Below are 27,909 nucleotides of genomic sequence, written 5' to 3'. Positions count from 1 at the left end.
CCCCACAACGTCGAAGACAGGTAGTAAGCGGTTAAGGGAGGAATCAAAGACTCCGTCCTCCCTGGATAAGTGAGTCCACAGAAAACTGAGGCAAGAAATAGGGAAACAGGCCTATAGTACTGTAGTCTCAGTTTTTAAGATGGCAGTTATCCAGGAAGGTTATCCACTGGTGGCCATCACCTCGCAGCAGGAGGAACTAGTTCAGATGGCCCTCTTTGAAAAGATTGGCAGGGACACTGGCCCAGGTCCCAACTTCAGGAGAGTCTATCTAGATCGTGGTGCACTCATTTTCGTCTGTGAGGGGGTGCACACAGTAGAGTGTGCTCAAGGACAAGGTGCCCATGATATCCCCATGGGGAGATGCGATGCTGCTGGTCAAGATGGCAGCAGAGCTTCTTAAGACTGCAAAGATATCATTATGGGTACCTAAGATCCTTAAGGAAGTCTCTCCCAAGACTGTTCGGGGAATATAGGGGCCCAGAAGCCAAAAGTCTCGACAGAAGACTGGAGAGTGGTTAACCTGAAGGTTGCTCCGCAAGGACAAACCCTGGTGGTAGTGGTTGGTGAGAAGTCCCTGAAGGTGATGCGGGAGAAGGACCTGAAACTGTTTTTAGGGTTCTCGCAGGTCACTGTCCGGCTTCTCAAAGAAAGGTGCCTGGAGGTGCTGCAGATTAATCTGCAGCACAGTAAAGGGACCTCTGCTGCCCTGAGCCGCTGCCTGGGGAGACAGGAAGTGGACATGGCACTGATACAAGAGCTCTATTTCTACAAAGGGAGTGTATCGGGCCTCAGAGGCACTGGAGGTAAGCTGATCTATGCTAGGAATCTAAGAAACTCCAGAATATGCATCTATGTAAGAAATGGCATTTCTTTCATGCCAATGATGCATTTCTGCTCTAGGGCATTAGTGACCATTAAAATGCAGCAATGTGAGGAAGGTATCACGAGGGAAATCATTTTGGCCTCAGCATACCTTCCTTACAAAGACAGCTCTCCTCCTCCCTTGGAGGTGAGGAGACTGGTAGAGACTTTCCATTGGCAAGGTGATCTACTGCTGGTGGGATGCGACGCCAATGCCGACAACCTGGTGTGGGGCAGCAAGGACACTAACAGTATAGGTGAGTACCTTCTTGAATTTCTTTTAGCTAACAACTTAGAGGTCCTGGATAGGGGCAATGAACTTACATTCAGGAATAGCAGAAGGGGAGAAGTAATTGACATAACATTTGGTTCCATCACGATGAGTAGCTATGTCGAACAATGGCATTTGGTGTTGGAGCCGTTCTCATCAGACCACATGTACATTAAATTCAAGGTTGAAATAGGGATCAGACAGACCATGACCAATAGGAATCCCTGGAAAACAGATGGGGAGACATATAGGAGGGACCTTGACTTAGGCTTATCGGAAATTAAAACCTCGGTAAGGAAGCCAGTAGAATTTGAGGAAATGACCATAGTGACATCATATCAGGACAACCGCACAATCACCAGTTGTTGTTGTTGTTGTGGTCTTCAGTCCTGAGACTGGTTTGATGCAGCTCTCCATGCTACTCTATCCTGTGCAAGCTTCTTCTTCTCCCAGTACTTATTGCAACCTACATCCTTCTGAATCTGCTTAGTGTATTCATCTCTCTCTCTCTCCCTCTACGGTTTTTACCCTCCACACTGCCCTCCAATGCTAAATTTGTGATCCCTTGATGCCTCAGAACATGTCCTACCAATCGGTCCCTTCTTCTCGTCAAGTTGTGCCACAAACTGCTCTTCTCCCCAATTCTATTCAATACCTCCTCATTAGTTATGTGATCTACCCATCTAATCTTCAGCATTCTTCTGTAGCACCACATTTCGAAAGCTTCTGTTCCCTTCTTGTCCAAACTATTTACCGTCCATGTTTCACTTCCATACATGGCTACACTCCATACAAATACTTTCAGAAACGACTTCCTGACATTTAAATCTATACTCGATGTTAACAAATTTCTCTTCTTCAGAAACGCTTTTCTTGCCATTGCCAGTATACATTTTATATCCTCTCTACTTCGACCATCATCAGTTATTTTGCTCCCCAAATAGCAAAACTCCTTTACTACTTTAAGTCTCATTTCCTAATCTAATTCCCTCAGCATCACCCGTCTTAATTCGACTACATTCCATTATCCTCATTATGCTTTTGTTGATGTTCATCTTGTATCCTCCTTTCATGACACTGTCCATTCCGTTCAACTCCTCTTCCAAGTCCTTTGCTGTCTCTGACAGAATTACAATGTCATCGGTGAACCTCAAAGTTTTTATTTCTTCTTCATGGATTTTAATACCTACCCCGAATTTTTCTTTTGTTTCCAGTACTGCTTGCTCAACATGCAGATTGAATAAAATCGGGGAGAGGCTACAACCCTGTCTCACTCCTTTCCCAACCACTGCTTCCCTTACATGCCCCTCGACTCTTATAACTGCCATCTGGTTTCTGTACAAATTGTAAATAGCCTTTCGCTCACTGTATTTTACCCCTGCAACCTTCAGAATTTGAAAGAGAGTATTCCAGTCAACATTGTCAAAAGCTTTCTCTAAGTCTACAAATGCTAGAAACATAGATTTGCCTTTCCTTAATCTTTCTTCTAAGATAAGTCGTAAGGTCAATATTGCCTCACGTGTTCCAATATTTCTACGGAATCCAAACTGATCTTCCAGACAATGCTTCTGCCAAGGATAAGCAAATGACCTTGTCATAGTAATACTTGGCAAATTCACTGACACAGTCAGGAATATGGCACAAGGAGGGTTGGATATTGTGCAAAAATGGTGCATTAAACAGGATCTGAGAGTTAATCCTAAGAAGACTGTTCTGGTGCCATTTACGAAGACATATTCAGCACGCAAGTTGGAATCTAAAGCTTTTCGATGAAACTCTACTTGTCAAGCGGATAGTGAAATATCTAGGGGCAACCTTGAATGAGAAGTTAACTTGGACTCCTCATATTAAGAGCATCTGCTCCAACACAAAAAGTACTTTAGTGAGTACTAGGAGGGCTTGTGGCAAAAACCGGGGCCTAAGACCCAGGGGTATGCACTGGATACACACCACAGTGGTTAGACCTAGGATTTCCTATGGGGCCGTAGTGTGGTGGAAGAAGGTGGAACAGCAGGTTACTGCTAAGGAGGTTGCTAAGGTGCAGAGATTGGCCTGCTTAGCCATAACGGGCAGAATTAGCAGCACACCAACCGCTGGAATGGAAGCCATGCTGGATATGCCTCCACTTCACCTTTGGGTCAAAAAGGAGACAGCAACTGGGGCAAACAGACACACAGACTTAAAACTGGCCAAAACTGGGTCTCATTCGGATATCCAGAATCACACACTAACATAGTGAGTGAGTTAAATATAGGTACGGCTGGGGAAATCCCTGCCGACTATATAATAACTCCCAACTGCTTCGACAAGCCTTACATCATAATAATTGGAAGTATGGAGCAGTGGGAGAAAACAGTTCGACACCGTACGGGGGTCATCGTTTGGTTCACCGATGGGTCAAAAACAGACCAAGGCGTTGGGGCAGGGTTGTACGGGGTTCAGCCAAGACTGGAGAGCATCATCTCTCTAGGGAAACTGGCCTGTGTATTCCAAGCTGAAATTACTGCAATCAGGGCATGCGTGGAGGAGAATATGCATAGGTGCTACAATGATCGTAGCATCTACATCTATTCAGACAGCCAGGCACCCCTGAAATCATTGGCAGCTCCTGCAACAAGATCTAAGATTGTTGTAGATTGTCACAGGGCTCTGGTGGAGCTAGGGGGAAGCAATAGGGTGAACCTAGTGTGGGTGCCTGGCCACTCCGGGATCTGTGGCAATGAACAAGCCGATAGATTGGCTAGGATGGGGACAACAACTCCATTTATTGGACCGGAACCTATGCTGACAATCAATAAGGCTATGATCAAATTAGAACTACGGATTTGGCTTAGGAAACAGCACATAGGATATTGGACCAAGGTCAATAAACAAAAAAAAAAAAATGGTTAGGTAATGATGCCCAAGCCATGTTTTAAAAGAAGCTCTGTAATCCTGGGATGAACAGGAAAGAGATCAAACTCATGACTGGACTAATGACCGGCCATGGGAATTTCAAAACACACCTACACACAATGGGTATAATGGAAGAGGAACATAACGTAGGATCTGTGATGAGGGTGAAGAAACTGCATCATACCTAATCTTCAAATGCATGGCATTGGAGAGTAAAAGATACAGAATCTTTGGGACAGCTAGACCTGAAGAAATTGTGTCTAACAAAGAACTGGTAGAGGGACTCCTTGCACTATTTAAGGGCACTGGTTGGCTTTACTAGATATATACAGGGACCGATACTGCACAATAAACCTAGTTTCGGTGCAGGCAGTGGCGGGTCAGACCTAAGCTGTTTTAGCCCCCCCCCCCCCCCCCTGTTAAAATCAATCAATCAATCAATCAATCAAAACCTTGTTTACACGATGACATTGGGTTGCGCCACTTGTTGTGTGGAATGAGTTGCACGTAAATGGTTTCATCTTTGACTGTAGACATGGCAAAACCAGTATATACTGCAGTTTCGTCATTTTATGGGTTCCTGAGTAGTGCCTGTGTGTGTGTGTGTGGGGGGGGGGGGGTGAAATTGGCAGCTGCATGTCACACGAGTTGTGATGGAGTTAAAGCTTGTTGTGAGGAATCACTGCATAAGAAAAAATGAGGAACGTGTTTCGATTCGTGACTGGATGAAGAAAATTGTTGCTCAGCACCCTTCCTGAAATAATTTGTAATGGAAGACCCAAGAATTTCTTTTAATTATCTTAGAATGTCACCAGAACTGTACAAGTGTCTTCTAAACAGAGTTAATTATGCAATAAGGAATTAAGATACTGTAATGCATGAAGCACTGTCGCCAGAACTGACATTACATATCCCATCGCGTCCAATACAATTGAGAACACTCGGCATGCTGTAAGATGGGGATTTAGTTGGTGATGACGCTTTTTGAGTAACACCAATAATTATTAACATTAACAGTAGTAGTTATTAACATTAACAGTAGTAGTTATTAACATTAACAGTAGTAGTTATTAACATTAACAGTAGTAGTTATTAACATTAACAGTAGTAGTTATTCGAAGCAGGCCACATTAAGAAGAGAATGGTTTGCAAACTACTCTCTTCAAGATAGATCTGTACAGTGGCAATATTTTGAAATTCAAACATATGTGAATGGGGGACACTGCTGAAACGTTTTAAATGAATGAATATTGAATAAAGAATGCAGCTTCTTGATTTGTGTAGCCTTCCCTCCTATCAACAATAACCCTTAAAAAACAGAGTTGGCCAACTCTAACGATGGGAGTTTAGTCTTGTAGACAAGAGCATTTCCACAGTTAGAATTACATTTGCTTGCATTTTTCTTAATTCAATTGTATATGTACTTCTAATTCAATAAATTTTGCCCTGCCGCTCTGATATTGTCAAACTTTCTGTGTTCTGATCGCACGTGACGGTCTCAAGAGCAACAATATATTGCTTATTTTTGTAATCAGCGTCACTGAAATCCTACAAACACCTATGTAAAGCATAGCTATCCAAAAAGATAACATTATTCTCTGTTTCTCATTGCATATTTCAGTTTGTTTACACTCTACGAACACACATAACCTCAAAGCTGATGCAACTAGAGTTGCCAAAGTTGGAACACGCCGAAAGTGTTTAGTTTCCCTGACGAGCTGCACAAACGCTCGGCGTGCATGCGCAGTGGCCGTTAGCGCATTTGCCTGCAACCTAGTGTCGTCGTGTAAACTACGCTTAAACACTTTCGGCGTGTTCAAACTCTGGCAACACTAGTTGCACGAGTTTTGAGGCTGTGTGTGTTCGTAGATTGAAGATAAACTGAAATATTCAGTGAGGAAATGAGAATGTTTGCTTTTTGGATAGCTATGCTTTGCACAGGTGTTTGTAGGATTTCAGTGATGCTGATTACAAAAATAAGCAATATATTGCTGCTCCTGAGACCATCACGTGCGATCAGAACACAGAAAGCTTGACAATATCTGAGCAGCAGGGCAAAATTTATTGAATTAGAAGCACATATACAACTGAATTAAGAAAAATACAAGCAGATGTAATTCTAGCTGTGGAAATACTCTCGTCTACAAGACTAAAATCACATTGTTCGAGTTGGACGACTTTTTTTCTTAAGGGATCTTGTTGACAGGAGGGAAGGCTACACAAATCAAGAAGCTGCATTCTTTGTTCAGTATTTATCTATTTAAAATGTCACAGCAATGCTCCCCATTCACACATATTTGAATTTTGAAATATTGGCACTGTACACATCTTCAAGAGAGTAGTCTGCAAATCATTCTCTTCTTAATGCGGCCTGTTCGAATAATTACTGTTGTTAATGTTAATAATTATTACTGTTAATGTTAATAATTATTGGTGTTAATGAAAAAGTGTCATCACCAACTAAATCTGCATCTTATAGCATGCCGAGTGTTCTCGATTGTAATGCACGCAATGTGATATGTAATTTCAGTACTGGCGAAGTGCTTCACGCATTACAGTATCTTTATTACTTACCGCAAAATTAACTCTGTTTAGAAGAAACGCGAACAGGTCTGGTGACATTCTAAGATAATTAAAAGAACTTCTTGGGTCTTCCATTACAAATTATTTCAGCAAGAATGCTGAGCAATCGAGCTGACGTCTTTTCTTCATCCAGTCACGAATCGAAACACGTTTCTTATTTTTTTCTTATGCAGCAATTCCACTCAAGCTTTAACTCCATCACAACTCGTGCGATGTGTCGCTGCCAAAACTTTCATCTCAGGCACGACTCAGGAACCCACAAAACTGAAGTGTATACTGGTTTCACTGTGTCGACAGTCAAATATGAAACCATTTTCGTGCAACTCATTTCATGCAACTAGTGGCGCAACCCAATATTGTCGTGTAAATTAGCCTTAATGTAAACAGTTGTGACGTCAAGCTCATCAGAGGCAATTTGTTGTTATGAAACATTGCATAATCTTCCTAAAGCCTTTTGACACATTTTGCTGTTGGCAGACACTTGTATGAGCACTGTGTTTTGTTGTTGTATTGGCACGTTTCCTTTGCAACTTAAGTTATTGTTTTTTTCCCCTCTTGTTCATGTTTTATTGCTACAGTATTATTCTGCAATAGTAAGATAAAGTAATATTCTTTATTAGAGTATTGGTTCTTACCAGTTACAAAAATTTAACTGAAAACTAAAACAATGAAAAATTCCCGGAATTCTAAAAAAATCCGGTGTTTCTCTCTGTTTTCTCCCAGATGAAAAAATTCCCAGGTTTTTCCCGGATCGTATACACCCTGTAAGAAGTCCATTATAGTCGACAGCGCAGAAAGTGATGCTGCACAGAGGATGGAGGAAAACGTACCGAGGAGGGTGACCTCACCCAACAGCTGGAGAATGAGTGGAGGTGCGGATCCACGTTTGTGAAGGCTGCTAGAGGTCGCAGCACATGGACACTATGCACCATGTAAGGGGGCCCTTCCCAAATTGGCTCGTTCTTCAGCAAAATTGTGAAAAATGGAGGTGAAACCCTACAGGGGACCATCACATAAAGGCTGGAACATGTGAGACTCCTTCTAGTCGCCTCTTATGCCAGGCAGGAATACCTCGGCCCTATTGTAACACCCAGACCTGCAGGGGGAAAACTGTATCTCATAATCAGCGGCCAATGACTATTGGCGTTCATCGGACCTTTATATAAAGATATTATAAAAGGTGTGCTGAGCAGTCAGCTACGTTAGTTGGAAAGTTTATGGAAGGAATTTAGTTGAATGATGATGTTACCAACGTAAATAATATTTTACTGGAACAGTTTTTTTAAGAAAATTTCCAGCAACCACAATTTCTGCCAAATAATTGCTAAATAGGCCAATATAGTTTTTAAATGATTGATGAACAGATTAAAAGGTCTTCCAGCTGCTCAGTATCCATGTACTATTAAAAAGGATTTGTTATAAAATTCTACTTCAGTACATGTGGTCATACACTGCTCTATGTAATTAATTCATTAATGTCTATGTTCTTAAATGTATAACACTTCCTGACTAACGTAGCAATACCTCCTCCCTCAATTTCTGCTAAGTGAGATACTAACTTAAATTCTGTAATGCTTGACCTCTTCCTCCACTGGACAGTCTTTTCAAACAATTCTTTCTTTTACACCTTACCAATCATTAAATTAATAACATTTTAATTTATATATTGAAACTAATGAGCCAGTTTCTATAATACTGCCAAGCTTGAAACAATTCAGTATCTGTATGCAGTAACCCCAGAAAAAATACAGAGCAGTTTTCAAGTACACTAAAGTATATTATTTCTCATTTGTAAAACTGCAGCCACCACAGGATTTTAATTTTTGGAAATATAGTTACAAATATTAGGCCTTAAACAACAAAAAACACACATTTGTCCAACATTCTCAGGGCACACTGTATATTATATGCAAACAGTAAACAACAAGACAGTTATCATATCTAGAAGTGTATAATTAATGTAGAGAAATCAATATCAGACCCTGATGGAATATGGTTAAAACTACAGATAAAAAAAATTTCACACAGAAAGATGAAAAACTCCATTAGAAATGAGTCAAATGTTAATGCTTTCAAATCAACAAGTAGTCCAACTTCCAGTCCATCTGTGTCTATATTAATGAAGAGTGACAGATTTATAAATCTACTTTTGGCACATTTAATAAATACTGTCTTCAACTATTTAATGGACACAAGTGAAACTTAAATGGTTGTGGAAGTACACACAACTGGTTTCAATTCATCCTCTATAGCTTTTACAGCAGATCAAAGGAGAGTGTAACAAAGCAGACTACTTTCAGATAAAGAAAAGATACAAACTGGCCATTATAAAATATAACTACATCATGGACAATTTATACATATGATTTTTACCAGTGGAAAAATTCTCCTATTAGAGCACAAAAAAGGAAATTATGCTGCTGTTTAAAAGACTGACTGAAAAGTGGGGTACACAAGTTGTCTCATTCCACCTCCTTCAGCACCTTTAAAAGTTTTCCCCAAAAATTTTGGCATGTGAACATATTCGCACTCTTAAACATGAAACTCACCCCTAAATGTAACTCAGTCACATCCAGTAGGCCATCGCTGAAAGTTGCTGACACCCTTCCATTTCCACATGCCCATTCTCACACATTCTGCTCATCTCATTGTCATTATCTCTCTGTGTCTAACTGTTACTGGCTCCTGTTTCAAAGCCACAGTCGCCTTGTTCTATCCTACCACTACCGCCTCCTTTCACTGTCACTGCCTCCGTATGTTCTCTCTTACTGCTAATATCTAATTCATTCCTTCCCACTTCTGCTGTCCCTTCATGGTCACTACATCTCTCTTCCTGGTTGTCATTTTCATAGCCTGTCTCATTAGCACTGGCTTTCAACCACATCCACTTTCTCCTCCTCTTTATTCCTCTCCCACAGCCACTGTATATTATCTTCCAGTACTTACTACTTCCCCCCCCCCCCCCTCTTACCCACTGTCTCCTCCTTTCTCAACATAAAAAAGTGTGAATAGGTTCACAAGTCAAAATTTTTGGTAAATTTTCTAAAGGTGTTGAGGTAGGTATGATAAGGTAATCCACTTTTCAGAATGAGATTTTCACTCTGCAGCGGAGTGTTTGCTGATATGAACCTTCCTGGAAGATTAAAACTGTGTGCCGGACCAAGACTCACCCGAGAAAGGCAAAGGTCCCGAGTTCGTCTCGGTCCGGCACACAGTTTTAATCTGCCAAGAAGGTTCAATCCACTTTTCAGTCAGTCTTGAAATAAATGTGAACATTTTCATGTTTTTTTTAATGATCCAATAGGATCATATTCCCAGTGGTTCCCCTCCTGTCCCTGCTGTAAGAGGGCATGCCACTCATAGGAAAAGAAATGCGTTGTCAGTAAAATTTTGACCAGATTTCATGTGCAAAAAATTTTTGCATGTGCTTCAGTATGACAACATGGTGATCACAGAACCCTTCCAATGATAATGGAGCTGTTGCAATGGGGCATGAGTCGTGCTTGGGTAGCTCAGACGGTAGGGCATTTACCCGCAAAAGGCAAAGGTCCCGAGTTCAAGTCTCAATCTGGCACACAGTTTAAATCTGCCAGGAAGTTTCACATAGTGCACACACTGCTGCAAAGTGAAAACCTCATTCTGGATAACGGAGATACTTTACAGTACATTATCTCCTAACATACATTGTCATAATTTTGAACATAATTCTAAAGTCTTTATGATGGTACTGCTTTACTTTAGAATTAAGCAGTACTAATACACCCCTGTCAGTCACATTTAAGAAAGAAGTAAAATTTTTCTGAAATGTAAATGCTGACTGTTACACTTTTCACAGAGAATTTACAGGATGAAAAACACAACAGTTTACCAAGAACATAAAAGAAATGAGAAATATAATTTTTTCCTAAAATTATTCTTGTAACATTACGGCGTTCTACGGATCAGAGCGTGGAACGTCAGATCACTTAATCAGGCAGGTAGGTTAGAAAATTTAAAAAGGGAAATGGATAGGTTAAAGTTAGATATAGTGGGAATTAGTGAAGTTCGGTGGCAGGAGGAACAAGACTTCTGGTCAGGTGACTACAGGGTTATAAACACAAAATCAAATAGGGGTAATGCAGGAGTAGGTTTAATAATGAATAGGAAAATAGGAATGCGGGTAAGCTACTACAAACAGCATAGTGAACGCATTATTGTGGCCAAGATAGATACGAAGCCCACGCCTACTACAGTAGTACAAGTTTATATGCCAACTAGCTCCGCAGATGACGAAGAAATTGAAGAAATGTAAGATGAGATAAAAGAAATTATTCAGATAGTGAAGGGTGACGAAAATTTAATAGTCATGGGTGACTGGAATTCAAGAGTAGGAAAAGGGAGAGAAGGAAACATAGTAGGTGAATATGGATTGGGGGAGAGAAATGAAAGAGGAAGCCGTCTGGTAGAATTTTGCACAGAGCATAACTTAATCATAGCTAACACTTGGTTTAAGAATCATGAAAGAAAATTGTATACATGGAAGAACCCTGGAGATACTAAAAGGTATCAGATAGATTATATAATGGTAAGACAGAGATTTAGGAACCAGGTTTTAAATTGTAAGACATTTCCAGGGGCAGATGTGGATTCTGACCACAATCTATTGGTTATGAACTGTAGATTAAAACTGAAGAAACTGCAAAAAGGTGGGAATTTAAGGAGATGGGACCTGGATAAACTGAAAGACCCAGAGGTTGTAGAGAGTTTCAGGGAGAGCATAAGGGAACAATTGACAGGAATGGGGGAAAGAAATACAGTAGAAGAAGAATGGGTAGCTTTGAGGGATGAAGTAGTGAAGGCATCAGAGGATCAAGTAGGTAAAAAGACGAGGGCTAGTAGAAATCCTTGGGTAACAGAAGAAATATTGAATTTAATTGATGAAAGGAGAAAATATAAAAATGCAGTAAATGAAGCAGGCAAAAAGGAATACAAACGTCTGAAAAATGAGATCGACAGAAAGTGCAAAATGGCTAAGCAGGGATGGCTAGAGGACAAATGTAAGTATGTAGAGGCTTATCTCACTAGGGGTAAGATAGATACAGCCTACAGGAAAATTAAAGAGACCTTTGGAGATACAAGAGCCACTTGTATGAACATCAAGAGCTCAGATGGAAACCCAGTTCTAAGCAAAGAAGGGAAAGCAGAAAGGTGGAAGGAGTATATAGAGGGTCTATACAAGGGCGATGTACTTGAGGACAATATTATGGAAATGGAAGAGGATGTAGATGAAGATGAAATGGGAGATACGATACTGCGTGAAGAGTTTGACAGAGCACTGAAAGACCTGAGTCGAAACAAGGCCCCAGGAGTAGACAACATTCCATTGGAACTACTGACGGCCTTGGGAGAGCCAGTCCTGACAAAACTCTACCATCTGGTGAGCAAAATGTATGCGACAGGCGAAATACCCTCAGACTTCAAGAAGAATATAACAATTCCAATCCCAAAAAAAGCAGGCGTTGACAGATGTGAAAATTACCGAACAGTCAGTTTAATAAGTCACAGCTGCAAAATACTAACACGAATTCTTTACAGACGAATGGAAAAAGTAGTAGAAGCCGACCTCGGGGAAGATCAGTTTGGATTCCGTAGAAATACTGGAACACGTGAGGCAATACTGACCTTACGACTTATCTTAGAAGCTAGATTAAGGAAAGGCAAACCTACGTTTCTAGCATTTGTAGACTTAGAGAAAGCTTTTGACAATGTTGACTGGAATACTCTCTTTCAAATTCTGAAGGTGGCAGGGGTAAAATACAGGGAGCGAAAGGCTAGTTACAATTTGTACAGAAACCAGATGGCAGTTACAAGAGTCGAGGGACATGAAAGGGGAGCAGTTGTTGGGAAGGGAGTAAGACAGGGTTGTAGCCTGTCCCCGATGTTATTCAATCTGTATATTGAGCAAGCAATAAAGGAAACAAAAGAAAAATTCGTGTTAGGTATTAAAATCCAGGGATAAGAAATAAAAACTTTAAGGTTCGCCAATGACATTGTAATTCTGTCAGAGACAGCAAAGGACTTGAACGGAGTGGACAGTGTCATGAAAGGAGGATATAAGATGCACATCAACAAAAGCAAAACGAGGATAATGGAATGTAGTCGAATTAAATCGGGTGATACTGAGGGAATTAGATTAGGAAATGAGACACTTAATGTAGTAAAGGAGTTTTGCTATTTGGGGAGCAAAATAACTGATGATGGTCGAAGTAGAGAGGATATAAAATGTAGACTGGCAATGGCAAGGAAAGCGTTTCTGAAGAAGAGAAATTTGTTAACATCGAGTATAGATTTAAGTGTCAGGAAGTCGTTTTTGAAAGTATTTGTATCGAATGTAGCCATGTGTGGAAGTGAAACATGGACAATAAATAGTTTGGACAAGAAGAGAATAGAAGCTTTCGAAATGTGGTGCTACAGAAGAATGTTGAAGATTAGATGGGTAGATCACGTAACTAATGAGGAGGTATTGAATAGGATTGGGGAGAAGAGAAGTTTGTGGCACAACTCGACTAGAAGAAGGGATCCGTTGGTAGGACATGTTCTGAGGCATCAAGGGATCACCAATTTAGTATTGGAGGGCAGCGTGGAGGGTAAAAATCGTAGAGGGGGAGAGAGAGAGATGAATACACTAAGCAGGTTCAGAAGGATGTAGGTTGCAGTAGGTACTGGGAGATGATGAAGCTTGCACAGGATAGAGTAGCATGGAGAGCTGCATCAAACCAGTCTCAGGACTGAAGACCACAACAACAACAACAACAACAACAACAACAACAACAACACTATGAGTCCAGTTTCTTTCACACAAAGTCACAGACATTTACAGTGGAAGCTGAGAAAATGAGTGACCAACATCTGAGATCAGAATATCTTGTGCTAGCAAGAGGGAGAGCATTATGTAATGTGAAGGAATAGCTCTAATGGAGACAAAAATGCACTGTAAGCAGTACCAAAGAATTTTTCAGTATGTCACCAAGAAGACAAAAATCATAATCTAACACAAAACATTAAAAATTGCAAGAACATGCAAAGGACAATTAGGAGCATTAAGATGCACAAATGAATAAACTTGGCAAGGCAAATGATACCAACCTACCAGATGACAGCACCAAAGGTATAGATAATGTGAAATTAAAATCATTTACTACTAAATTCAATGAATTCTTCCTTACAGTAGATGCAAGCAAGGAGACAAAAAATTTCTGTTAAAAAGCAGATGCAATGAACTTACTTTGACAGGTAATGCCTACTCCACCAACTGACATCAGATACTTCAATCTCTCAGGAGATAGTGATTACAACTGTAACTCAAGGTAGGGCACTATCAAGTCAGAACAAGGTTTAGTATTTTGGCCAACATACAATCACCACCAAAGAGGTTACTACTTTTTAGTGACCTAAAAATGTTTGTGGTCTCTCTAAATAATTCAGGACTAAAGGAGGCCACTCACTGAGTAGCAGACACATTAAGCATTGAGTCATCAAGAAGTACACAAAGAGAATAAAAATTCCGCTATACAAGGAACAATGAATGAGTGGTTCCAGCCTTACCTGAAAAACTGGTGCAAAAGGTGGAGTTCACACATCTGCTGCTGATAAATTTTTAGTGATACAATTGTCAGACAAGAAACATATAAACATAGGTGTTCTTCAGACTAGGGTATTAGAGCCAATTCTGTTCTTAATATACAGTGTCAGTCACGTAAGATTTAAGTCCCTTTTTATTTCCTGAACAGGTCCAGATATCAAAATGAGGTTTTCTGCAATTGATAGTATGCTGATGGGGGCCCCACATTTTTTATGGATAATGCTCTGAGCTCTGATATGAACTGGGATGCTGAAAATATTTTTTTTATCTTATATTTTTCATAACTCTTGGTAAGACAATTACAATGATACAGCACTTGTTAGTACTGACATTGAAACCTTCTGCAAAAGAGTCTGAGAAATGAACTAAAACTGGAGAGCAACGCAGCCAGTCAGTTATGCCGTGTAAAATACAGCAAGACAGGCCTGTGCTATGAAGATAAAACCTCATTTCCTGTATGACATAGATATGGGGTCAGCTATGATTTTTGTATATGGAACTACAGCAAATACTTGTTTCTGACACATCAAATGGGGCTTAGGAAAACTATCCCATATCTGCATCCGTAACTGAATTTTGTGGAAACGAACTATGGTTGCATCATGCAATTTTCCAGTACCATTTCAACAGCATTTGTTTGACGTTCACCATACAAAAGTAGCTTGTCTAATTTCTCCTCATTGGTGTATATTTCCGCATTCAAGAAATGTTGAAGTAAAAATGACCAACTAATAGACAACACAGTTCCTGCTAGTTCTAAAGTGAATGCAATTAACAAGTCAAAAGACTTTATACAACAATTTCATCTGGCGGTTTACAATGCAATAGTTGATTTCGGCTGACCTGTTTTTCAATTTTAAAATATTTATCACATTCTTTTGAGAAGAGCTTAAGCCTCAAAATTAACAAGAATGAGATCACTGTACTTGCCTTTGCTTTGGGATGCTGAAAAAAACCATAACATTCCATTTTAAAAAATCATACTTGCTCCAGTATTCAACCTATACAAGAGTTAAAATTCTTTATTACACACCATACCAGAGTATGTGTCCCTTAGTGTGCTATAATTTGCCGAAAAACTCGCTTTGGTATCTAAAACTGTTCATGAAATATAAGGAGTGTTACATCTTATGCGACTCACTCTGTATATCAATGATTTTCCAGACAGTATTTAAGGCATGATCTCTTTGCTGATGACGGCAACATCTCCAGCCATTGATAAAACACCAGAGCTCCTATTTGAGGAAACACTTGAAACCCTCAAGGCTGTTGAGAATTCGGCATGGTATACATTGAACATTAAGAAAATGAATCTTGTACACATCAGCATAAAGGGGGACAACAATTCTGTAACATTAAACACAGATGATAAATCTGTAGCTTGTGAAACAAACACGAAGTTTTTAGGAATGGAGATTGAATAGCAAGTGATGTGGGATGAACACAACACTACTGCCAAAAAGAATTTCAGCAGCGTGTTATGATCTTAGGGTTTCAATATCAGGTTTGTAACAGCCAATGTCTTGTGTGGTGACATACCCTGCTAAAATACACTCAATTCATAGTTGTGTGTTTCTTTTCTGGGGATCAAAGGGACAAAATATGGACAAATTTTAAACTGCAGAAAAGGGTCACAAGAATAATAATTAGAAGTTGTAGTCGGGCTCATTGTAAAGAGCTATTTAAAAAACTGGGCATTCTTACTGCACCAAATGAGTACATCTACCAATCTGTAGTGCATGTCAAGGACAACATTACCAGGTATTTCACTAACAATTCTATACATTTTCATGGAACAAGAGGGAGTTTGCACTTACAATTACCACTGGAAAAACATACAAAAAACTCAAAACAGCATTTTTATCAGTAAATGAAACTGAAAAATAAATTTCCATAGGAAATAAAGATTACTAAAATATATCAATTCAAAAAGAGTAGCTACAACATTTATCATAAGTAATGCATACCACACAATTAAAGACTAAGAGGAGCATAGTTGAATGAGCACAGGTGTGAAGTCAGCTTTCTAAATAGACTGGAGTTAGTGCAAGGGGCACAGTGCGATCTTTAGGGTCCACGAGTCACCGGCAGATGTTACTGTGTGCGACAATGAACAAAACCACAGGCCTACCAAATGAGGCACTGCCGCTGTTAAGAGACTGACTTTGTATTTGGAAGGATGGAGTTCTTCTGTCTGGTCATCCAGAATTGGGTTTTCGCTAAATCACATAAACACAGAGATGAATCCTTAACGAAGGCCTTGGGTGCTACCTGTCCTATCCTTGCACAGCATGTTATGTATTTTGTGTGTTGTATACTCTGAGCAAGTGATTTGCACTGTATTGCCATAAAAATTCCTATATACTTATGAGATGGTCCTTGGATGATTAACGCTAAAACATATAACAATCGAACAACCTTATATTTTGGCAGAAAAGTTCAGTTATATATTACATACATTAAACTTTGTATTAAACATTCTGCCATTTTTTGTTTCTCTTTTTTTTTACTGCAAGTATGTTATTCAACTACTGTATCTTTTGGAAACATTTACCTAGTGAAAATTTCGGAAATCATGGGGACTGTGCAGATATTGTTCTGGTTACATTGAATGCTTCGGGAAAACTGGTCATGCAAATAACCAGAGACTCTGCTGCAGACCGTACCGTTTGTGGTCCAATCACAGGAGGGGTGATGCATCACTCTCACCCTTGTGTGACCCCTCCATACGGTTGAATGACTCTTATAGCTCTGTATTTAAATGTTCTACATAACACTTCATACAGGACTTTTAATATCGCTTAAAGAGTTGCAAAATTTTCACATAGTACAAGGAGTATTCCCAGCGATGGACCTGATGTCATCCTGAATTGTGCAGATGAGGTTATGATCCGAACACTTGCAATGATCACTATACAATCAAGATCTCTTGCCAGGGAGCCTAAATCACAGGTGACATCACTGAGCCCTGCACTTGGCATAAAATTGTTAGATAGCTGGTATTCCTTAACTATGGACTTCTCTACTAATTCAAACATTCCCCCTTCCACATGACAACTCTCAAGCAGGACTGACTTGGTCTTTTTAATCCTCTGACTACCACTAACTTTGTCTTGCGCTTTTACTTCTGTGTTGTCAGTGTATTCCTGAATGCCTTGAGTTGTCTGCACACTTGTCTAGTCTCCACAGAAGTGAAGCTGTGTGAAACGTGTAGACAAACTAGTACACTTTCAGCATCTCTTGTGAACTTGTTGCCCGATCTATTACATAAACAACATTCAAATATCTTACAAATCTGGCTTAAGAAAGCATTTCACACAGTTGGGGATTTCACAAGCTGTAGATAGGAAAACATTACATTATGATTTCCTGAAGAAATATGTCACCTTGCACAACACACTTCCCCACACCTGTGTCAACAATATCAGTTTCTTAGCAGAAGCAAAAATCTATACTTACAAAACAGAAAAAGCTTAACTTGAAACATACAACTACATGTCGACGATTCAAGTGTGTATTTTTACGCAAATTTTTCAAATATAGATGGTCACTGTTGCTAATCAAAAACACCTAATCTCAAAACATTTTTAATGCTTCCTTCTATTGTGGTTACTAAAATGAGTTAGCTGTTTCTTACAAGTAAAGGAAAGAATGGACTCTTCAACACTTCGATTGCTGCGGTTAAATCAACATAAGGTCATGAAATGCACGAGCTCAGACTACATTAGTTTTCGACACACAGCTATGACGACTCAATTTCACGTACGAACCTGGCAATCCGCTGCTTTTACATGCCTAAACATCGGTCAAAACGATTTGACTTCTTACGTTTACATGCCGAAGCTTAATGGACAATTTTTTGCGACAATCAAACTAAATACCATGTGGCTTACCTATGTTCTTATATATTTAATTCTTTCTCTTGTCAAATAATACAAATTTATGCAAGTATAGCATATTCCACAACACGTGATTTCCTGAAGTATACAAGTTACTGAACATGCAGTTTTCTAACAACGTTCTTCTCAATATTACCTTCATTTCAACTGAGGCGTTACTTGAAACGGTAGCTTTTCCCTAACCACGTAAATACCAACGAAAGCTTCTTTTATTTCGATACCCAAAAGAATATACCAACAATTAACCTTAACTAATGGCGATTCTTTCAAAGCAGTACTTACACAAAATATGCACATTTACTAATAAACTTTTAAAAAGAATCCACATTTCTGGTGGATCCAAACATGTGAAAACTAATCTCTTTGCGGCTGTATTTCCATTTTTAAGTCATACAATCTCTAACGATTAAACGTTTTATCCAGATCGCGGGAAGTATTAAGAAAATTGTGTTTCTTACCACCCGTGCTTACGAGATTGCTACCTCTTGAGGCATCTCAGAGCCCAAAATCTAATTAACTGAACACCCTTAGGCGTTCACGAGTGGGAGCTATTAACAAAACAACATCCTTCACTTCTTTTCAAAATCTACGGCTGGCATATAACCAAAACATTCGACTGACATTTCCTGCAAACGTCAAAGCGCTAAAGATATACGTCATAAACTCTCAGACATACTTTAAATTCCACAGGCGTCTAAAGCTAGGCGAAATGAGGGATTCTCAACTACGGGACCTACCGATAGATGGCTCTACCAGCTGATTACTATCGTCTGTATTGCCCGCCATATTTGAATTTGCCAAGAAGTTTCTCTCGGTCTGTATGGTGTATAAGGAATTAAGGATTATCGAAATGGTGATTTCTTGTTCCGCTTTCAATTGTACGAAGCGATGGAGTAAGGAAAGTGACTTACCATTTCACAGGTAATAGAACTACCGATACAATACGACAACAATACAGACTTAGTGCGTTCGCTAATTCGGTGTTTTTGAACAGGTTTCCTCTAAAGCACCCAGAGCTGCTAAAGAAGTGGATTACTTCCGTGAAGCGGAAAGATTTTAAACCTACATCTTGCAGTTTTCTTTGCGGAAACCTTTTCCGATAAGATGATTACGTAGTGAGCCCTGGAACGTGGAAGAAACGTCTCAGACCCGAAACAGTGCCATCAGTTTTTGACTTTCCGACACATTTGATGTCACCAAATAAACAGCCACGACGACATGTTAGGATTTTGAGTGACAACGATGCTTCTCCATTTGAGGTAGCTACTTAATTCCCTTGCTATGTGTGTGGTTTTGACTTTTGTGAATTTATTTCGTACGGACACAAATGGGCTGTATAAGTCTAAGCAATGTTGTAATACAGTTCCATATTTTTGTTTTTAGCGTTCTGTCCTGGAATCCGTGCTTGATTTGCCCTCTGCAGAAGCTACTGATTGCGTGGAGAATGTTGTCAATGAGAATTCTTCCGTGGAAAAAATGTCCCATTTATCCAATGCAGAAACTACGAATTGTGTCGAAAGCGTTAGTATAAGGATGTTTTCACACCCCCAAAGTTTTCTTGTAATATTTTTTCATCAAGCCTTGAGTTATTTCAAGCATATATAACGAAATTATTTCTTTATTTCAGAGTGCAGTTGGTTCTCAAGTAATTGATTGTGGTATACAGTCGAAAGTAGAAATGGAAGACAAGGCGTCGGAACTTGCAATTTTTTCTCAGACATTGTACACGAATTAAAACGTAAACTGAAGTGTGTCCGTGAAAAACTTCGAAGAAGAGAGAAGAAAGTGTTTTCCATGGATGACATCATAAGTTCATTGAAGGAGAAGGGGCATCTTCCTATGAAGTTACATAACTTCCTCAATCGTCAGAAAGGAACACAAGTGGAATTAGTGTGCAATTTAGTGGACAACTCTCTCTCGTCAAAGGGTAATAGATACACAACAAATGTGAAAATGTTTGCGATGACTGTGTACTTTTATTCACCAGCAGCATATGAATACCTGCAAAAAGTAATGCCTCTGACCCATAAATCATTGATTTCCAAATGGGTGGCAAGTGTCGACTGTGAAACTGGCTTCTTAAAAGATGTTTTTAAGTACGTTGATTCGAAACCAATTGTAAGGGACCAGTTCAGCGATTCATGTCTAATTGTAGACAGTGTGGCACTTAGGAAGCAAGTAGTTTGGGACCAAGGAACTAAGCAATACACAGGTTTCCAGAATGAGATTTTCACTCTGCAGCAGAGTGTGCGCTGATATGAAACTTCCTGGCGGATTAAAACTGTGTGCCCGACCGGGACTCGAACTTGGGACCTTTGCCTTTCGCGGGCAAATGCTCTACCATCTGAGGTACCGAAGCACGACTCATGCACGGTACTCACAGCTTTACTTCTGCCAGTACCTCGTCTCCTACCTTCCAAACTTTACAGAAGCTCTGCTGCGAACCTTGCAGAACTAGCACTCCTGAAAGAAAGGATATTGCGGAGACATGGCTTAGCCACAGCCTGGGGGATGTTTCCAGAATGAGACTTTCACTCTGCAGCGGAGTGTGCACTGATATGAAACTTTCTGGCAGATTAAAACTGTGTGCCCGACCGAGACTCGAACTCGGGACCTTTGCCTTTCGCGGGCAAGTGCTCTACCATCTGAGCAACCGAAGGACGACTCACGCCCGATTCGCAGGAGAGCTTCTGTAAAGTTTGGAAGGTAGGAGATGAGGTACTGGCAGAAGTAAAGCTGTGAGTACCGGGTGTGAGTTGTGCTACGGTAGCTCAGATGGTAGAGCACTTGCCCGCGAAAGGCAAAGGTCCCGAGTTCGAGTCTCGGTCGGGCACACAGTTTTAATCTGCCAGGAAGTTTCATATCAGCGCACACTCCGCTGCAGAGTGAAAGTCTCATTCTGGAAACATCCCCCAGGCTGTGGCTAAGCCATGTCTCCGCAATATCCTTTCTTTCAGGAGTGCTAGTTCTGCAAGGAGAGCTTCTGTAAAGTTTGGAAGGTAGGTGACGAGGTACTGGCAGAAGTAAAGCTGTGAGTACCGGGCGTGAGTCGTGCTTCGGTAGCTCAGATGGTAGAGCACTTGCCCGCAATAGGCAAAGGTCCCGAGTTCGAGTCCCGGTCGGGCACACAGTTTTAATCTGCCAGGAAGTTTCAATACACAGGTTTTTTAGAGTTTGGTGGGGAAGTGCCTCAGTCATAAGAAGTAATAGAGGCATCCGAGGCTCTGGTTTTCATGCTTGTCTCTATTAAAGGCAAATTTATATGCCCGATTGGATATTTCTTTATCAACGGTGTACAGGCAAATAATCTGGCCGCACTGATAAAATCCGCTTTAGAGAGGCTGCATAGTTCTGGCATTAGGGTTTGATGTGTTACATGTGATGGCTGCAAGGTAAATATAAGCACTTGACGTTCACTTGGCTGTACTTTAAATTTTTCCAAGGGTGATTTTAAGAGCTACAATGTTTATTGTATCTTGGACATGTCATATGATTAAGTTTTCCAGAAATGCTCTAGCAGAAGTATCTGCTATTGAGTCTCCAACTGGCATTATTAGATGGCATTTCATTGAGCAATTGAACAAGGTACAACAAGAAGAAGGTATGACATTTGCCAACAAACTATCAGGACAACATATAAGTTATGTAAATAGAAAAATGAATGTTTCATTCGCTCCACAGTCTTTGAGTTCTAGTGTGGCAGATAGTATAGAGTTTTTGAGGAGGGTTGGTGATCCAAATATTAAAGAAAGTGAAGCAACAGTAGAATTTTTGTATAATATTGATAGGATTTTTGATATTCTGAACTCCAGAAATCCATTAGGTAAAGGGTATAAGAGCCCCCTGAGACTTGACAACAAATCTTATTGGCTTGGTATTTTAAAAAAAAAGAAAAAAAATGGTTCAAATGGCTCTGAGCACTATTGGAATTAACATCTATGGTCATCAGTCCCCTAGAACTTAGAACTACTTAAACCTAACTAACCTAAGGACATCACACAACACCCAGTCAACACGTTGGTATTTTCAGACACACTGAAAATTATATCAAAAGCTTAAAAATCATTGGTGTTCCATTGCTGCTCCATGCAAGAAATACTTTTGCTTTAGGGATAATTTTCAGTATGCAATCAGTAAGGCACATAGCTCTGACAAGTATGCTTCGTGTTGAATCTCCTTTGAAGTATTTGCTAACATATAAACTGTCACAAGACCACATAGAGCTTTTTTTCCCCTGCATTCGGTCCAGATGTGGTTGGAACAACAATCCAAATGCATACCAGTTCAAATGTGCCATGAGAAAGTTGCTCTTGGGTAACAGTGTCACTGCAATGAATGGGAATTGCTCAAATTTTAATGTGTGTTGTTTGCCACCTGTTTATGATTTTCATGCAAGAAAGCATGTAGTAGAAAGTGATGAAAGTGCTGCAGAAAATGAAGTAGAGGAGTGGTGTGCACTTCTTGATGATAATCTTAAGTTCTCATTTCACAAGTAAAACATACTCTATTATATTGCAGGGTATGTGTCATTGCGCCTTTCAAGGCAGATCACATGCAAAGACTGTCTTCACATACTGAAGCCACCAGTAGTTAAATCTGCATTAGAATGTGATTCTCTCTATGCTTTTCCCAATATGGCCAATAAAAATGCATTTGTAAACTTTGTTAACCGGGGAAAACTGGTTAAAACAAGTGTCTGTGTGTACTCTGTTGTAGAATACTCAGAAACTGTTTCAGATGTTTGTGATTGCTGGGGATATGTGACAGAAATATATACAGGCCAAGATTTTGCATTGTGTTAAAAATAAATTTGTAGATTACCCATTTCCTGCTCTTGGTCATGATTACCATTATGAAATTAGGATTGAGGACTTACATCAGACTCAACTTGTTTGTAAGATTGCATCCCTATACTCCTGCATACGCTTAAAAACATGTGGAAAAAAAAGCCTGCTGAGAAAATTTTAAACAACAAATCAAGTATAAGGCAGAAGTTAAATAAACTCATATTGTTTAATCATGTATAGTGCTCAAATTGGAAAAATTATGTAATGGGACATTCCATGCAGATGGGTGTGACATTTTGACAGATTTTTTAAAACTATTTTGTCCATAGATTTGTTGTTGTGTAATGATGAACTTCAAAAGATGAATCACATTGAAGTAAAATTAAGTCTTTACATCCTGTGTAGATATTGTAACAAAATTATAATTGTTTATTATATAAGCTTATTTTAAGATGTTTGGTGTTACAAAATATGCACTTGCATTAAAAACGGGTGATTTGTGTGAAATTAATGAAAAAAAATGTTCTGAGACTTATTTGACAGATGGCTTTCAGTGTGAGAAAATATTTCCCTCAATAACTATGTTAACTTGAATTTTTCACTTTAAGAAAACAGTTTAATCACAGGATGGGTGTGATCTAATGAAGTATGCAGTGGCCCTATGTTTCAAACAGTAATGTTTGTGGATACTCTGCAACATAAGAGCAATAAAAATGTTACTCTGTTAATTCTTGTTTTAATACTTCCTATAATGAACACAATGTTCCAGTTGATCATAAGCATTCTTATTACTTTATAACCGTTCTAGAATAAGGGGACCTGAGTCAGGCAAAACCTAATTTTCTGAATTTTGTCTTCATTTTGCTAGGATGTCTTTCTATTACATTTTCCTGTGTTGAGGGGGGGGGGGGAGAGAATGCAAATAATCATATAGAATTATCTTTCTAGCACTACAAAGTACAGAATACAGTGATTACAGGTACACGTGGAAATCTAGGAAATTTCAGTATCCATGTTAGATACCTAATTTTCAACAACATTTACCTTAATTATACGGTTACACTTTTTGCTGACTTCTTGAACTGTGTACTACATGTTAAAAATATTTTGTTTGGTCATAGTAATAAAAGCATTTCATTTTGTTAGTTCATATGTGCCATACGGAACTGAAATTATCGAGTTATGATGACAAAGGAAGGAAATAACATTAAGGAATCTTACTTCACAGAAATTATGTAACAATGGTTACACTTTTTGCTAGTTAACTTTAACATGAACCATTTAGTTTTCCATTAAGAGTGAAAGCAGCTGCACGAGTCACGTAAAGAACAAAGTTTCCCATAGGGAACTAAAGTATTTTACGTTTGCGTTATTGCAGACTCAAAGTATTGTGATCTTCATATTTCTACTTAAAAAAGTTTGTAACTCAAATTCATAACAAACCTCATGAAAAATGCGAGAGATTGTTCTGTACGGAACTTGGAATGGCTCTTTATCAATAGCAGGTAAAAAAGAAGGCTTCTATTAAATGTTCAAAGAAACCAGTCAGTACCTCTTAATTCGCCATAGAGGTGATACAGTAATAAAACAATTTACTTTTTTCAGAATTTCTGCTAAGTATTAAAAGTGTGAAGACCTATTCAATTAGTATTTGCTTTACCAATAACCTGTAGTACAAGCACACGTATAAGCAGATAATTACGGGAGTCAAGAGTTATGTTAAAATTAAAGATACTGACTGTTATTACTTGCTCACAAAACACTGTAGTTGCTGTACAGTTTATGCTGTATGTGGTGTACCCAATGTGATTCCTGGAGGACATAATATTCTGTTATCCTATGGGAGTGCACTGGTACCACACCTACTGAAAGTACGTTTTGTTGTGGAATAGTTGTATCAGATGTCTGTACCAGAAAACAAATCTCCACTGTGACACCCTCATGTTCTTGGTATGCTATTAGCTATTATTACAGGAATACTCTTCACATGGAGGAGGAAGCATAGTGAGATTTTCTTTTTCATCATTTCCAACATTGTGCACAACTTTCTTGCACTTTTATGTTATCACATTTTTCCCTTGACAATCGAAAAGAGAGAGGGGAAAAAAAAATTTAAGCGAGCTTTCATAACAGAAAACTCTACTTACGTCATTTGTTATTTTCAAAATGTTACTCTCTTTCCAAATACTGTCCTATTTCTTCAAACCAATTTTGAATTTCTCAGGTTATTACATATTATTTACTGTACATTGTCCACCAATACTTCTGTTGTTACCAGATAGTTTGTAATGTGGCACTACCTTTGTGCCACTGGTATCGGCTAGTGTACTTTTGCAGATAAGAAAATCGACTGGACTAGATTGTCCTGTCAGTATAGGACAAATTCAGACAATATGGAACTTTTTACACTAAATTTGCAATATAATGTCACCCTTGTCTCACACAGATTGTAGCAACCATTGGGGTGCCTGTCTGGCCAGCTTCTGCAGCTTTCACTTTCAGGTTTGTTTTTTGCTTGGGCCGTATACTGACAACCAGTCATTCCAGTGATTGAAACCATGTCAAAGACTGGAACCAAGATTCACAGAAATAGAATTCTATGGTTGTAATTCAAAGTGTAATTAATTTTGCTCACTGACATGTTTTGAATTCAATTTTAAAATTGTTTGGGTGTCAGACTGGAAAATTACAGTTTTAAGACACCCCAGCCTTAAAATTAACAGCTGTGTTCGAAGTTATTTTCAACAAGTTCCTTCACTTCCTATATCATCATGGATCAGTCCAATATAATATTATTATTATTAGACTTAACTTCCAAATGATACAAGTCATGCATTTAAGAGGAGCCTTAACGTTGGGCTTTGTGTTTGTCTCATTTAAATGTATTTCTTGTCTCGTATCAAAGACTGAAGCACTGTTAAAAACTGGTGCTTCTACCATATCACTCAGTTTAAATACACCGTGTCATATACAGGCGTTAATAAAATCATGGCATTTAAATTACTGATCAAAGAGAGAGACAAATTCGTAAGTGCATGGGAAATACGGAAGCGTCCGATCTAACCCGTCGGCTTTGACCCATGACGTCACAAATATAGCGGAAACGACAATTCTAATATGGCGGATATAGAAACGTTGCATACGTATCACAAAGACGAAAACACATAGAAAAACAACACACACAAAGGTTTCACAAGAACAATCTGCTAACATTGATAGCAAACAAAGATAATAATAAACAAGTGGTACTCAAGGCCAGGCAGGGGGGGGGGCCAAAAAAAAACTCCCAACCTAACCTCGTATTCAGGGCTACGCTACAGATCAATGTGTAGGTCAATCAAAAGATAAAAAAAAGAAACAAATAAAATAAAAAAAAAGAAAAAAACAATATTGATTCATTAGACATAACGAGTAGCGACAAAACATATAGACCATAAAGATTGAACAATCTAATGGCAAACTGATAAAAGCCTCATAGACGACGTTAAAACAAAAAGTACAGTAAAAAGGTAAACTATACATTACAGGCCCTAAAACTCCTACTAAGGTAACGTCAACGAGGCAACATCTACAAACACGCCACACTCACAAACCAAACTCCGCACCGTAATGACGTCACACACCACAACACCCTTATGTCACGGGTCAAAGCCGACGCGTGAGATCGGATGTTTCTGTTGACCCTTTTTTTCTTATGCAGCAATTCTGCGCAACAGGCTTTAACTCCATCACAATTGCTCAGCACTCTTGCTGAAATAATTTGTAATGGAAGACCCAAGAAGTTTTTTTTATTTATCTTAGAATGTCACCAGAACTGTTCACGTTTCTTCTAAATAGAGTTAATTTTGCGATAAGGAATAAAGATACTGTAATGCAGGAAGCACTTCTCCAAACTGAAATTACAAAGCACATTGCGGGCGTTACAATCGAGAACACTCGGCATAGTATAAGATGCGGATTTAGTTGGTGATGACACTTTTTCATTAACACTAATAATTATTAACATTAACAGTAATAGTTATTAACATTATCAGCTGTCATTATTCGAACAGGCCGCATTAAGAAGAAGATAGATCTGCACACTGGCAATATTTCGAAATTCAAACATATGTGAATGGAGAGCACTGTTGCGACGTTTTAAATAGGTGAATATTGAATAAAGAATGCCGCTTCTTGATTTGTGTAGCCTTCCCTCCTGTCAACAATATTCCTTAAAAAAAAGTCGGCCAACTCGAACGATGAGAACATTTCTTGTAGACGACAGCATTTCCACAGCTAGAATGACATTTGCTTATATTTTTCTTAATTCAGTTGTATATGCGCTTCTAATTCAATAAATTTTGCCCTCCAGCTCAGATATTGTCAAACTTCCTGTGTTCTGATTGCACGTGAAAGTCTCAGGGCAGCAATATATTGCTTATTTTTATAATGAGCATCACTGAAATTACACAAGCACCAATGTTAGCAGATTGTTCTTGTGAAACCTTTGTGTGTGTGTTGTTTTTCTATGTGTTTTCGTCTTTGTGATACGTATGCAACGTTTCTATATCCGCCATATTGGAATTGTCGTTTCCGCTATATTTGTGACGTCATGGGTCAAAGCCGACGGGTTAGATCGGACGCTTCCGTATTTCCGAAAAAAATTAGAAAAGTGTTTCGATTCGTGACTGGATGAAGGAAAGATGTCAGCAACACTCACTGCTGTAAAAGTTGTTACCGTTTGACACTAGCGCTGAAAGGGGCGAGAAAGGAGAACTTTAGATGCGTCGTAAGCATAATGTTTGTTTTGTGTCCGTTTCGTACGTGATATACGAAATATTTGAATTATTTTTTTGCCGCAAGATATTGTCTAATATCTGAAGACATAGATGTTTCTAAAAATTATTCTAAAATAAGCGTGAGTTGGGATAAAAATCGTGAATCCAGTGGCAAACAACAACACATTCGTGAAGAAATACTTGCGACGTTAGAACTGCAGCTTACCACTTTGAT

At 39.1% G+C, this 27,909-nt stretch overlaps 1 protein-coding gene across 2 annotated transcripts in view; it reads right to left on the bottom strand.

Annotated features, from left to right (window-relative positions):
• The window catches only part of LOC126194831 (dynein regulatory complex subunit 6-like), a 70,160-nt gene extending 51,312 nt beyond the window's left edge, over positions 1-18,848 (bottom strand). Inside the window, exon 1 of one of the 2 annotated variants that reach the window (XM_049933166.1) lies at positions 18,807-18,848. The gene's annotated coding sequence lies outside the window, so the exon portion shown is untranslated. The other variant, XM_049933165.1, reaches the window with a different exon arrangement.
• Positions 18,849-27,909: the final 9,061 nt, after the last annotated feature.

Source organism: Schistocerca nitens, chromosome 7, assembly GCF_023898315.1.
Source record: "Schistocerca nitens isolate TAMUIC-IGC-003100 chromosome 7, iqSchNite1.1, whole genome shotgun sequence".
NCBI classification, from domain to species: Eukaryota; Metazoa; Arthropoda; class Insecta; order Orthoptera; family Acrididae; genus Schistocerca; species Schistocerca nitens.
The sequence above is the reverse complement of the archived record's forward strand: the minus strand, read 5'-3'. Positions and strand labels throughout refer to the sequence as shown.